General features: G+C 41.1%; 1 protein-coding gene across 13 annotated transcripts in view; it reads left to right on the top strand.

Moving 5' to 3' along the window:
• EYA3 (EYA transcriptional coactivator and phosphatase 3) overlaps window positions 1-14,547 on the top strand; it is a 144,054-nt gene that overhangs the window by 22,738 nt on the left and 106,769 nt on the right. The window contains exon 1 of one of the 13 annotated variants that reach the window (XM_032629343.1): window positions 10,951-10,981. The exons of the other annotated variants lie outside the window; for them this stretch is intronic. The gene's annotated coding sequence lies outside the window, so the exon portion shown is untranslated. Of the gene's footprint in view, window positions 1-10,950; window positions 10,982-14,547 lie in introns of those variants that run through there. 13 annotated transcript variants of the gene reach the window in all.

Here is a 14,547-nt window from a genome sequence, read left to right as displayed (position 1 = left end):
TGGAAGCCATTTGGATCTGTCTTAAATTTTACAGTAACTCCTATGTAAAAATTCACTAGCCTTCTTCCTTATCTTTCTAAACAAAGGAGGATGGATAATCCGGTGTTGGCATTCTCTAAAGCACTTAGATTAATAGCTTCTCATCTTCTCAAGTTTCCTGATAAAGATCAGACCTTTATGGTTTATTATAATGTTTTCTGTATCTCTAAACTCATGAAAACTTCATAATGTACCTTCTATTTCTCCATTCTATTTTGATTTTTAATCACTTATATAGATAGATATCTGACATAATTCTAAGCACTTTACATATATTTAATGCTCATACAACCCTATAAGGGCTTTCTTCTCCTTCTCTCCTTCCCTCTCCCCCTCCTCCTCTTTCTTCTTCGATAAGTGGTTTTTAAAATCTTCTTTTTAGGGCTTCCCTGGTGGCGCAGTGGTTGGGAGTCCGCCTGCCGATGCAGGGGACACGGCTTCGTGCCCCGGTCCGGGAGGATCCCACATGCCGCTGAGCGGCTGGGCCCGTGAGCCATGGCCGCTGGGCCTGCGCGTCCGGAGCCTGTGCTCTGCAACGGGAGAGGCTGCAGCAGTGAGAGGCCCGCGTACCGCAAAAAAAAAATTCTCCATTTTAAAGGTGAGAAAAATGAGGCACTGAGAAAGCACTTGACCTGCCTAGTGTCACACAGCGGTGGAATAGCCAGGGAGTTCTGGGAGATCGGACACAATCTCTTTCCAGAGCCTTTGGCCTTTGTTCTTAACCTCTATATAGTCTCACTCTAGTAAAAAAAAAAAAAAAAAAAGCAAACTTTACAGATACATACAACATAGAAATTAAGTCTCTTTAATCCTACCCACAAGAAATATTCAGTGCTAACAGTTTATGTTTTAATTTTAAATCTAGTTATAGAGTACAAATACACAGATAACAGCATTTTTGGTGGAAGTTGTAGTCAAAATTAAAAGCAAGTATTAGTCCATTATGTGGTTGGCAGGAAACTTCCAAGAGGCTTCAGTCTGACCCAGCTCAAGCTATCCAACTGGACAGGGCTAAGGGGTGGGGATGGCTCAGCTTAGCTGTGGGCAGCTGGCAATGATCCCCATAGCAGGTGGCCACTTGAACAGGAGGGGAACAACAAGTAGGAACAGGGGGCCAAAGTGGGTGAGATTAGTACTAAATAGGGTGAAAGCAGGGGCAGAAACCAGGTATCCCAGATGAGTCCAGCCAGAAAGGAAAGTAAAGCAAGGGGCTGGGCTGTGGGTTTAGTGTTGCCCATGAAGACAGGTCACAGTTATATGGCGTCCCAAGGCTGTGCCAAGACAAATGCTACTAGACATCTGTGCGAGAACATACTGTCTCAAGTATGTTAATCAAAATAGAAAGGCATCCTAGTAGAAGAGTGCTGGACATGGCAGGGTTATGACCATGAGTGGGAATCAGGCAACCAGAAATGGTTAGAGTGGGGGCCATTACAGATAGTACGAGAATGGGTATACACAAGGGCCTAAGTCAGCGGTTCTCAAATGTTTTTATTTCAGGATCCCTTAACACTCCTAAAAATTATTTAGGACCCCCAAAGAACTTTTGTTTATATGGGTTACAGCTATTAATATTTTCTCTTTTAGAAATTAAAACAGAAATTTTAAAAATGAAGAATACACCAGCATGTATTCCAGTTAGCCATCAGAACAATGGTGGCATCACTGAGTCTCTGGAAAACACCACACTTTCTGAGAGAATAAGGGTAAAAAAATAAAATGCTGCATTAATATTATTTTTAATTTCACTTACTCCCTGATAGTGGCTCAGAGACCTCCATACTTTAAGAACAACCAGTCCAGATACTATGTAGCCTCTTATATTTGTGTAGTACTGTATAGTTTACAGAACTCTGTGAATTAGGACTAGTATTCTTATTGCCACTTCAGAGCTTTAAAGCACACTGCCATGGAGCAGGGGAGGAACTAGGCTGTCCTGTCTCTCAAGAGCTAATGCTGAGATGGTACCTTGGGTCCCTTGGTTGCTGCGATGGCACTTTCCAAGCTTCACGTGACTCCCGGGACTTGCTCTCTGGTCTAACACTTGGCTTTCTCTCTACCAGGGACCTGGTCAGGTTCACCCTGTGCCTGGAAAGCTGCAGAGCTGTCTGGGAGGGGCTAAAGGCAAGAACATCAGACGCTCAGATTTCCATGTGTGGGATTCTAATGTAATCATCAGATGAATATAGAGGGTCTACCTAGAAGGCAGAGATAGTGGGAACTGAGTATTTTAATTTTAATATCATACCTTCTCAGTCAGTTTTCAGCACAGGCAACAGAAATCTTTCTAGGTGTTTAAAGCAGAAAGCAATTAATTTCAGGAAATTGAATGCTTACAAAATCATTGTAAATCACTGAAAATCTGGAGGAGAGAGAATCAGAGGTCAACTCAAAAATCACTCATTTCAAGGACATAGTCATACTGCTCTACAATTAAGATTCAGGGGTCGGAAAGCTAGGATTGGGTAGCTCTCCTTTGGTGGCCACTGTTGCTACAGCTGCCTTCCCAACTCATGGAGCTGGAGACTGGAAATGGAAAGGCCGCTGCAGGAAAACCCCATGTCTCCAGTGATGACCCTATTGGCCAGTAGAAATGGCCAAAGTGCAGGAAAATGGTCTCTTCCTCATTTCCACCTTGTAAATCTTACCCAAGTGCATCTAACTGGCAATAGCTAGCTTTCATCCAGAATCCTAGCTGGGGTTTCCCTGGTGGCACAGTGGTTGAGAGTCCGCCTGCCGATGCAGGGGATACGGGTTCGTGCCCCGGTCCGAGAAGATCCCACATGCCGCGGAGCGGCTGGGCCCATGAGCCATGGCCCTTGAGCCTGCGTGTCCGGAGCCTGTGCTCCGCAACGGGAGAGACCACAACAGTGAGAGGCCCGTGTACCGCAAAAAACAAGAAATAAAAACAAACAAAAAAACAGAAAAAAACCCAACAGAATCCTAGCTGAAAGGGAGCCTGAGAAATGCCATCTTTAACCTTCTCACTTCTGCAATATAAAAAGGCTCACTAGAAGGGAGTGGGAATAGATGTTTAACCCCAACTGAAGCTAGTCAACTCACTAGATTTCTGACTATGGATTGACTGGAATGTGAGCTCCATGCAGGCAGAGGTTTTTGTCTGATTTGTTTTCTGCTGTGTCCTCAGAGCCTAAAATATTACAAACTAGTTGCTAAATAAACGGGTAGATACACATCAAAATGAATGTCTCCTCAGGAGCTCTTCGGGTGAACATCAAAAAGATAACAATAGTGGCAAGAGGTCCAAGTTACTCTGACAGTGTCTGGGGTCTACGTTGCCTTCCTTGAATCTAGATGAGCTTTATGATTGTTTTGACCAGTGGATGGAAGTGATGCTGTGTCAGTTTCCAGGCTGGCCTTAAAAGAAATGCAGCTTCCAGGACATGTCTCTGCCATGTAAAAAGTTCAACTACCCTGACGGACAGACCATGTGGAGAGGCTCTGAGACTACACAGCTAAACCCAGCCTTTCAGGCATTCCCATCAAGTGCCAGGCATATGAGTAAGACTGTGTTGGACCCTCCAGATCAGCCTAGCTGCCAGTTAGAACATTACCAATGAACTCTGATTCATTCCAGATGGAAGAAAGGAATCACCCAAATCAGGCCCACCCAAATTCCTGACTCAAAACTTGTGAGATATTATACAGTGGTTGTTTTAAACCACTGAGTTTTGTTACATAGCAATAGATAACCAGAATACACTTCAAGTGTGATATTAATGAATGCAAAGCTGCCTGTGGTAAAGATGCAGAAAACGTTCCATTTATATCTCATGTAGATTTCCAGGGTCATAATTTTAATCCTGTCTGGTGAGATGTACTAGAACACCCTAGTTTTGTTCAAGAATTATTCTCTACAGAGCAACAGATCTTGGGTATTTCCAAATGATACAGATTTGTTGGGGAAAAATATGAATAATAGTAACCGTATGGAAAAGATGTCTGTGGTTAAAGTAAAGATAACATACTCAGGAGACTGGAAATGCTTTGCTCTAAAGACAGCAATGGGGGCTTCCCTGGTGGCACAGTGGTTAAGAATCCACCTGCCAATGCAGGGGACACGGGTTCCAGCCCTGGTCCGGGAAGATTCCCACATGCCACTGAGCAACTAAGCTGGTGTACCACAACTACTGAGCCTGCACTCTAGATCCTGCAAGCCACAACTACTGAGCCCACGTGCCACACTACTGAAGCCTGTGCACCTAGAGCCCATGCTCCACAACAAGAGAAGCCACGACAATGAGAAGCCCGCACATCACAAGAGAGAGTGGCCCCCGCTTACCGCAACTAGAGAAAGCCCATGCACAGCAATGAAGACCCAACACAGCCATAAATAAACAAACAAACAAACAAATAAATAAATAAATAGAAAGACAGCAATGAGATTTGGTTCAAGATTGCAGAGTAGAAGGACGTGCTGTCACTCCCTCTTGTGAGTAGAAGGACGTGCTGTCACTCCCTCTTGCGAGAGCACCGGAATCACAACTAACTGCTGAACAATCATCAATAGGAAGACACTGGAACTCACCAAAAAAGATATCGCACATCCAAAGATAAGGAGAAGCCACAATGAGACAGTAGGAGGAAAGCAATTGCAATAAAATCAAATCCCGTAACTGCTGGGTGGGTGACTCACAACTGGAGAACACTTATACCACAGAAGTCCACCCACTGGAGTGAACGTTCTGAGCCCCACGTCAGGCTTCCCAACCTGGGGGACCGGCAGTGGGAGGAGGAATTCCTAGAGAATCAGACTTTGAAGACTAGCAGGATTTGATTGCAGAGCTTCGACAGGACTGGGGGAAACAGAGACTCCACTCTTGGAGGGCGTTCACAAAATAGTGTGCACATCAGGACCTAGAGGAAGGAGCAGTGACCCCATAGGAGACTGAACTAGATGTATCTGCTAGTGTTGGAGGGTTTCCTGCAGAGGTGGGCAGTGGCTGTGTCTCACCGTGAGGACAAGGACACTGGCAGCAGAAGTTCTGGGAAGTACTTCTTGGCATGAGCCCTCCCAGAGTCTGCCATTAGCCCCATGAAAGAGCCCGGGTAGGATCCAGTGTTGGGTCGCCTCAGGCCAAACAACCAACAGGGAGGGAACACAGCCCCACCCAATAGCAGACAAGCAGATTAAGTTTTACTGAGCTCTGCCCACCAGAGCAACAGCCAGCTCTACCCACTACCAGTCCCTTCCATCAGGAAACTTGCATAAGCCTCTTAGATAGCCTCAACCACCAGAGGGAAGACAGCAGAAGGAAGAAGAACTACAGTCCTGCAGCCTGTGGAACAAAAACCACATTCACAGAAATATAGACAAGATGAAAAGGAAGAGGGCTATGTACAAGATTAAGGAACAAGATAAAACCCCAGAAAAACAACTAAATGAAGTGGAGATAGGCAACCTTCCAGAAAAAGAATTCAGAATAATGATAGTGAAGATGATCCAGGACCTCGGAAAAAGAATGGAGGCAAAGATCGAGAAGATGCAAGAAATGTTTAACAAAGACCTAGAACAATTAAAGAACAAACAGAGATGAACAATACAATAATTGAAATGAAAACTACACTAGAAGGAATCAATAGCAGAGTAACTGAGGCAGAAGAACGGATAAGTGACCTGAAAGACAGAATGGTGGAATTCACTGCTGTGGAACAGAATAAAGACAAAAGATTGAAAAGAAATGAAGACAGCCTAAGAGACCTCTGGGACAATATTAAACACGACAACATTTGCATTATAGGGGTCCTAGAAGGAGAAGAGAGGGAGAAAGTACCCAAGAAAATATTTGAAGAGATTATAGTCGAAAACTACCCTAACATGGGAAAGGAAATAGCCACCCAAGTCCAGGAAGCACAGAGAGTCCCAGGCAGGATAAACCCAAAGAGAAACACACTGAGACACACAGTAATCAAATGGGAAAAAATTAAAGACAAAGAGAAATTATTGAAAGCAATAAGGGAAAGATGACAAATAACATGCAAGGGAACTCCCATAAGGTTAACAGCTGATTTCTCAGCAGAAACTTTACAAGCCAGAAGGGAGAGGCATGATATACTTAAAGTGATGAAAGGGAAGAACCTACAACCAAGATTACTCTACCCTGCAAGGATCTCATTCAGTTTCAATGGAGAAATCAAAAGCTTTACAGACAAGAAAAAGCTAAGAGAATTCAGCACGACCAAACCAGCTCTACAACAAATGCTAAAGGAACTTCTTTAAGTGGGAAACACAAGAGAAGAAAAGGACCTACAAAAAACAAACCCAAAACAATTAAGAAACTGGTCATAGGAACATACATATTGATAATTACCTTAAACGTAAATGGCTTAAATGCTCCAACCAAAAGACACAGGCTTGCTGAATGGATACAAAAACAAGATCCATATATACGCTGTCTACAAGAGACCCACTTCAGACCTAGGGACACATACAGACTGAAAATGAGGGGATGGAAAAAGATATTCCGTGTAAATGGAAATCAAAAGAAAGCTGGAGTAGCAATACTCATATCAGATAAAATAGACTTTAAAATAAAGAATGTTACAGGAGACAAGGAACGACACTACATAATGATCAAGGGATCAATCCAAGAAGAAGATATAACAATTATAAATATATATGCACCCAACATCGGAATACCTCAATACATAAGGCAACTCTTAACAGCTATAAAAGAGAAAATCGACAGTAACACAATAATTATGGGGAACGTTAACACCTCACTTATACCAATGGACAGATCATCCAAAGTGAAAATAAACAAGGAAACAGAAGCTTTAAAAAACACAGTAGACCAGATAGATTTAATTGATATTTATAGGACATTCCATCCAAAAACAGCAGATTACACTTTCTTCTCAAGTGCGCACGGAACATTCTCCAGGATAGGTCACATCTTAGGTCACAAATCAAGCCACAGTAAATTAAGGAAAATTGAAATCATATCAAGTATCTTTTCTGACCATAACACTATGAGTTTAGAAATCAATTATAGGAAAAAAATGTAAAAAACACAAACACATGGAGGCTAAACGATACGTTACTAAATAACCAAGAGATCACTGAAGAAATCAAAGAGGACATTAAAAAATGTCTAGGAACAAATGACAATGAAAACACGATGATCCAAAACCAACGAGTTGCAGCAAAACCAGTTCTAAGAGGGAAGTTTTTTTGTTTTTTTTGTGGTACACAGGCCTCTCACTCTTGTGGCCTCTCCCGTTGCGGAGCACAGGCTCCGGATGCGCAGGCTCAGCAGCCATGGCTCACGGGCCCAGCCGCTCCGCGGCATGTGGGATCTTCCCGGACCGGGGCACAAACCCGTGTCCCCTGCATCGGCAGGCGAACTCTCAACCACTGCGCCACCAGGGAAGCCCTAAGAGGGCAGTTTATGGCAATACAATCCTACCTCAAGAAACAACAAACATCTCAAATAAACAATCTAACCTTACACCTATAGGACCTAGAGAAAGAAGAACAAAGAAAACCCAAAGTTAGTAGAAGGAAAGAAATTATAAAGATCAGAGCAGAAATAAATGAAATAGAAACAAAGAAAACAATAGCAAAGATCAATAAAACTAAAGGCTGGTTCTTTGAGAGGATAAAAACAATTGATAAACCATTAGCCAGACTCATCAAGAAAAAGAGGGAGAGGACTCAAATCAATAAAATTGGAAATGAAAAAGGAGAGGTTACAACAGGCACTGCAGAAATCCAAAGCATCCTAAGAGATTACTACAGACAACTCTATGCCAATAAAATGGGCAACCTGGAAGAAATGGACAAATTCTTAGAAAGGTATAACCTTCCAAGACTGAGCCAGGAAGAAATAGAAAATATGAACAGACCAATCACAAGTAATGAAATTGAAACTGTGATTAAAATCTTCCAACAAACAAAAGTCCAGGACCAGATGGCTTCACAGGTGAATTTTATAAAACGAACAGAATCCAACAACACATTAAAAGGATCATACACCATGATCAAGTGGGATTTGTCCCAGGGACGCAAGGATTCTTCAATATACACAAATCAATCAATGTGATACACCATATTAACAGATTGAAGAATAAAAACAATATGATCATCTCAATAGATGCAGGAAAAGCTTTTGACAAAATTTAACACTCATTAATGATTAAAAACTCTCCAGAAAGTGGGCACAGAGGGAACCTACCTCAACATAATAAAGGCCATATACGACAAACCCACAGCTAACAACATTCACAATGGTGAAAAACTGAAAGCATTTCCTCTAAGATCAGGGACAAGACAAGGACGTCCACTCTTGCCACTATTATTCAACATAGTTTTGAAAGTCCTAGCCACGGCAATCAGAGAAGAAAAAGAAAAAAAGGAATACAAATTGGAAAAGAAGAAGTCAAACTGTCACTGTTTTCAGATGACATGATACTTTACATAGAGAATCCTAAAGATGCCACCAGAAAACTACTAGAGCTAATCAACGAATTTGGTAAAGTTGCAGGATACAAAATTAATACACAGAAATCTCTTGCATTCCTATACACTAATGATAAAACGTCTGAAAGAGAAATTAAAGAAGCACTCCCATTTACCACTGTAGCAAAAAGAATAAAATACCTAGGAATAAACTTACCTAAGGAGACAAAAGACGTGTATGCAGAAAACTACAAGACACTGATGAAAGAAATTAAAGATGATACACACAGATGGAGAAATATACCATGTTCTTGGATTGGAAGAATCAATATTGTGAAAATGACTATACTACCCAAAGCAATCTACAGATTCAATGCAATCCCTATCAAATTACCAATGACATTTTTTACAGAACTAGAACAAAAAATCTTAAAATTTGTATGGAGACACAAAAGACCCCAAACAGCCAAAGCAGTCTTGAGGGAAAAAAACGGAGTTGGAGGAATCGGACTCCCTGACTTCAGACTATACTACAAAGCTACAGTAGTCAAGACAATGTTGTACTGGCACATAAACTGATATATAGATCAATGGAACAGGAAAGAAAGCCCAGAGATAAACCCACACACCTATGGTCAACTAATCTATGACAAAGTGGCAAGGATATACAATGGAGAAAAGACAGTCTCTTCAATAAGTGGTGCTGGGAAAACTGGACAGCTGCATGTAAAAGAATGAAATTAGAACACTCCCTAACAGCATACACAAAAATAAACTCAAAATGGATTAGAGCCCTAAATATAAGACTGGACACTATAAAACTCTTAGAGGAAAACACAGGAAGAACACTCTTTGACAAAAATCACAGCAAGATCTTTTTTGATCCACCTCCTAGAGACATGGAAATAAAAACAAAAATAAACAAATGCGACCTAATGAAACTTAAAAGCTTTTGCACAGCAAAGGAAACTACTAACAAGATGAAAAGACAACCCTCAGAATGGGAGAAAATATTTGCAAATGAATCAACAGACAAAGGTTTTATCTCCAGAACATATAAACAGCTCATGCAGCTCAATATTAAAAAAACAAACAACCCAATCCAAAATGGGCAGAAGACCTAAATAGATATTTTTCCAAAGAAGACATACAGATGGCCAAGAAGCACATGAAAAGCTGCTCAACATCTCTAATTATTAGAGAAATGCAAATCAAAACTACAGTGAGGTACCACCTCACAGCAGTCAGAATGGGCATCATCAGAAAATCTACAAACAACAAATGCTGGAGAGCGTGTGGAGAAAAGGGAACACTCTTGCACTATTGGTGGGAATGTAAATTGATACAGCCACTATGGAGAACAGTATGGAGGTTCCTTAAGAAACTAAAAGTAGAATTACCATATGACCCATCAATCCTACTACCGGGCATATACCCAGAGAAAACCATAATTCAAAATGACACATACACCCCAATGTTTATTGCAGCACTATTTACAATAGCCAGGTCATGGAAACAAACTAAATGCCCATCTGCAGACGAATGGATACAGAAGATGTGGTACATATATACAATGGAATATTACTCAGCCATAAAAGGAACGAAATTGGGTCATTTGTAGAGACGTTGATGGACCTAGAGACTGTCATACAGAATGAAGTAAGTCTGAAAGAGAAAAACAAATATCGTATGTTAACACATATATGTGGAATCTGAAAAAATGGTACAGATGAACCAGTTTGCAGGACAGAAATTGAGACACAGATGTAGAGAACAAACGTATGGACACCAAGGGGAAAAAGTGGTGGTGGGGGAGGTGGTGTGATGAATTGGGAGATTAGGATTGACATGTATACACTGATATGTATAAAATGGATGACTCATAAGAACCTGCTGTATAAAAAAATAAATAAAATAGAATTCAAAAAAGAAAAAAAAAAGCAATGGTTATTGCACATCTTGAAAATGTGAATTTATTCTACTCCAAAGCCTTCTTACTGGTTTAAATTTCGACAAAACTGTGAAAAAGACTATGATAATGTTCATGAAGGGCCGAGTAGGCATAAAGTGACCCACATCTTTATTATATCAATGACTAGATTGCTATAGATTTCTTTTTAAGAGCTAAGTAATTATTGTGGTAAAAGCATATCATAAAATTTACCACCTTTACCATTTTAAGTGTACAGTTCAGTGTACACTTAACAGTAGTGTTAAGTATATTGACATTTTTGTGAAACAGGTCTCCTAAGTCTTTTTATCTTACAGAATTGAAACTCTCTACCCATTACACAATTCCCCTTTGTTCTCTCCCTCCAGCCACTGGTATATTTATTTTTTTTAATGTTTATTTTTATTTATTTATTTTGGCTGCACTGGGTCTTAGTTGCAGCATGTGGACTCTTTAGTTGCAGCATGCGTGCAGGATCTATTTCCCCAACCAGCGATTGAACCTGGCCCCCCTGCATTGGGAGCTCGGAGTCTTACCCGTTGGACCACCAGGGAATTCCTCAGCCACTGGTATGTATGACCTCAGATAAGTAGAATCATACAGTATTTGTCTTTTTGTGACTAGCTTATTTTACTTAGCATAATGGCCTAAAGGTTCATCCATATTGTATCATGTGACAGAATTTCCTTCGTTTTTAAGGCTGCATTGTATTCTAAAGTATATTAAAAAATAAAGTATGCATATACCTTATTTTATTTATCCATTTATCTGTCAATGGATATTTGGGTTGCTTCTACCTTTTGGCTATCGTGAATAGTGCTGCTATAAACATGGGTGTGCAAATATCATTTTGAGACTGTGTTTTCAATTCTTTTGGCTATATATTCAGAAGTGGGATTGCTGGTCATATGGTAGTTTGATTTTGAATTTTTTGAGGAACTGCCCTACTGTTTTCCATAGCAGTTGCACCATTTTACGATCCCATCAACTATCGATTGCTTTAGAGGCTCAAATCTCATGTACATATTAAGATATTGCCTTAAGTACCATAGAGAAGTCAACAGAAACAAAAGCTAGACCATTAGCCTCTCAGATCAATCAGGAGAGTTTAAGTTGATAACTATTACAAAACAGTGATTCATTATGTGTTTTTATTGGAAATATATAATTTAGAGAACTTATTTTTAGATAGCTTTAGTGTAATTAGGCTTGTGTTTTGATTTACGTTTTGGCTTTTGTTTAGAAAGACATGGCCATAATACTTTTGGATTATTTGAATGTTAAAACTTGAATGAAATATTTCAAATCTACAGAAATAATATAGCAAATATCTAAGTAGTTATAACTCGGCTTGAGCAAAACCATATTTTTAGCATATTCCTTTTTTTAAAATAATTAATTAATTAATTTATTTTTTGGCTGCCTTGGGTCTTCGTCGCTGGGTGCGGGCTTTCTCTAGTTGCAGTGAGAGGTGGCTACTCTTCATTGCGGTGCACGGGCTTCTCATTGTGGTGGCTTCTCTTGTCGCAGGGCACGGGATCTAGGCGCGTGGGCTTCAGTAGCTGTGGCACACAGGCTCAGTAGTTGTGTCACACTGGCTCTAGAGCGCAGGCTCAGTAGTTATGGTGCACGGGCTTAGTTGCTCCGTGGGATGTGCCTGGACCAGGGCTCGAACCCGTGTCCCCTGCATTGGCAGGTGGATTCTTAACCACTGCACTACCAGGTAAGTCCCTAGCATATTTCTTGATATCTGTCCCCAGGAGTAGTGCAGTAGGGCAGGAAAAAAACCCCAACAAACATTTCCACTCTTGCTGACCATGACAGCAAGCACAATTGTCTGAAGTCAGAGAAAAGAAACTAGTAAATAAATGAATCCATACTTACTCTTCCTGTAGTTTTTTTTTTTTTTTTTTTTTTTTTTTTTTTGCGGTACGCGGGCCTCTCGCTGTTGTGGCCTCTCCCGTTGCGGAGCACAGGCTGCGGACGCGCAGGCTCAGCGGCCATGGCTCACGGGCCCAGCCGCTTCGCGGCATGCAGGATCTTCCCGGACGGGGGCATGAACCCGTGTCCCCTGCATTGGCAGGCAGACTCTCAACCACTGTGCCACCAGGGAAGCCCTGTTCCTATAGTTTGAGAGGAATCATGGGCTCTGTAGTCTTGCAGACCTGGATTCAAGTCATGGGTTTGCTTCTTGCCAGTTATGTGGCCTTGAGCAAGTTGCTTAACATAACCCTGCCTCAGTTTCCTCATCTCTAAAATGGAGATAATCATAATACTTCCCAAGATTGTTGGGATGATTGAAAGAGAAATATGAGCATTTATATATTTACTGTGTATGGTACGTAACACATAGTGAAGCTTCAGTAAATATTAGTAATTACTTGTTTTGTTTATTGAGCACCTACTATATGCCAACCACTCTTCTAGTGCTGAGAATTTAGCAGTGAACAAGAGAGATATAGACCCCCATGGAGCTTACTTTCTAGTGACAGACGATAAATAAACAAGGTAATTTCAGATAGTGATAGGGACTATGGAGAAAAGATAAGGTATGAGAAGGGGATGGAAGAGCTACTTTAGACGGGAGATGGGGGTCATGGGGGGCCTGCGTGAAGCCTTCAGAACTGAAATTTAACTGAAAGTAGCAGAAGGAATAATTCATTGGAACGTTTGGAGAGGAGTGTTCAAGAGAGCAGAAAGGGTATTTGCTTAGACCCTGAGGCAAGAAAGCTTGGTTTGTACAAGAAGCACAAAGGAGAACAGGATGGCTGTACGTGAGGGTAAGGGAGGCTGGAAATGACATCAGAGAGTTGGGAAGGGCAGGCCAAGAAGGGCCTTGTAGACCATAGTAAAGAGCTTGGATTTTATTCTTAAGGGACTGTGAAGACATTGGAGGGTTTTTATTGATAGGAGGTGCAGCATTCTTTGCTCTGGGGAGGTATTTGTGTTCTTTCTTGTAGGTGTGTTTTAGAATTATGTGTATGTGTATGCTTTAGGAAAAACTTTTCTGGGGATACCACATTGGTTACTCATGTGCTCCCCCTGGTGGAGTTGTTGGCTCAGCTTGCATGGTTTTGGATAAGCAAAAGCAAAGTAAATGAGCAATTGATCCTTTTAGTCAACAAGCATTTATTGGGTGCCCTCCACATGCAACGTTCTGTTCTGGTACTGAAATACATCTGGGAACAAAACAGACAAACATGCGTGCCCTCATGGAGCTCACATTCTGGTGGGGGGAGGAAGGGGAGGGAGATGGGGGTGGGGGCAAGATGTTAAACCAAATTCACTAGCAAATTGTTGGACGGGAAAAATGTTATTACAGAAAAATTAAGTGAGGGAACTGGACTAGGAAGTGCAGGGAGGATGGTAATACTTTAATTATTTTTTAAACATCTTTATTGGAGTATAATTGCTTTACAATGGTGTATTAGTTTCTGCTGTATAACGAAGTGAATCAGCTATACATATACATACGTCCCCATATCGCCTCCCCCTTGCGTCTCTCTCCCACCCTCCCTATCCCACCCTTCTAGGTGGTCACAAAGCACTGAGCTGATCTCCCTGTGCTATGCGGCTGCTTCCCACTAGCTATCTATTTTATATTTGGTAGTGTATATATGTCCATGCCACTCTCTCACTTCGTCCCAGCTTACCCTTCTCCCTCCCTGTGTCCTCAAGTCCATTCTCTACGTCTGCATCTTTATTCCTGTCCTGCCCCTAGGTTCTTCAGAACCATTTTTTTTTTAAGATTCCATATATATGTGTTAGCATACGGTATTTGTTTTTCTCTTTCTGACTTACTTCACTCTGTAGGACAGACTCTAAGTCCATCCACCTCACTACAAATAACTCAATTTCGTTTCTTTTTATGGCTGAGTAATATTCCATTGTATATATGTGCCACATCTTCTTTATCTATTCATCTGTTGATGGACACTTAGGTTGCTTCCATGACCTGGCTATTGTAAATAGAGCTGCAATGAACATTGTGGTACATGACTCTTTTTGAATTATGGTTTTCTCAGGGTATATGTCCAGTAGTGGGATTGCTGGGTCATATGGTAATTCTATTTTTAGTTTTTTAAGGAACCTCCATACTGTTCTCCATAGTGGCTGTATCAATTTACATTCCCAC

The sequence above is a fragment of the Phocoena sinus genome, chromosome 1 (genome assembly GCF_008692025.1).
Source record: "Phocoena sinus isolate mPhoSin1 chromosome 1, mPhoSin1.pri, whole genome shotgun sequence".
In the NCBI taxonomy this organism is placed as follows: Eukaryota; Metazoa; Chordata; class Mammalia; order Artiodactyla; family Phocoenidae; genus Phocoena; species Phocoena sinus.
This window is presented reverse-complemented; position numbering and strand designations above follow the sequence as displayed.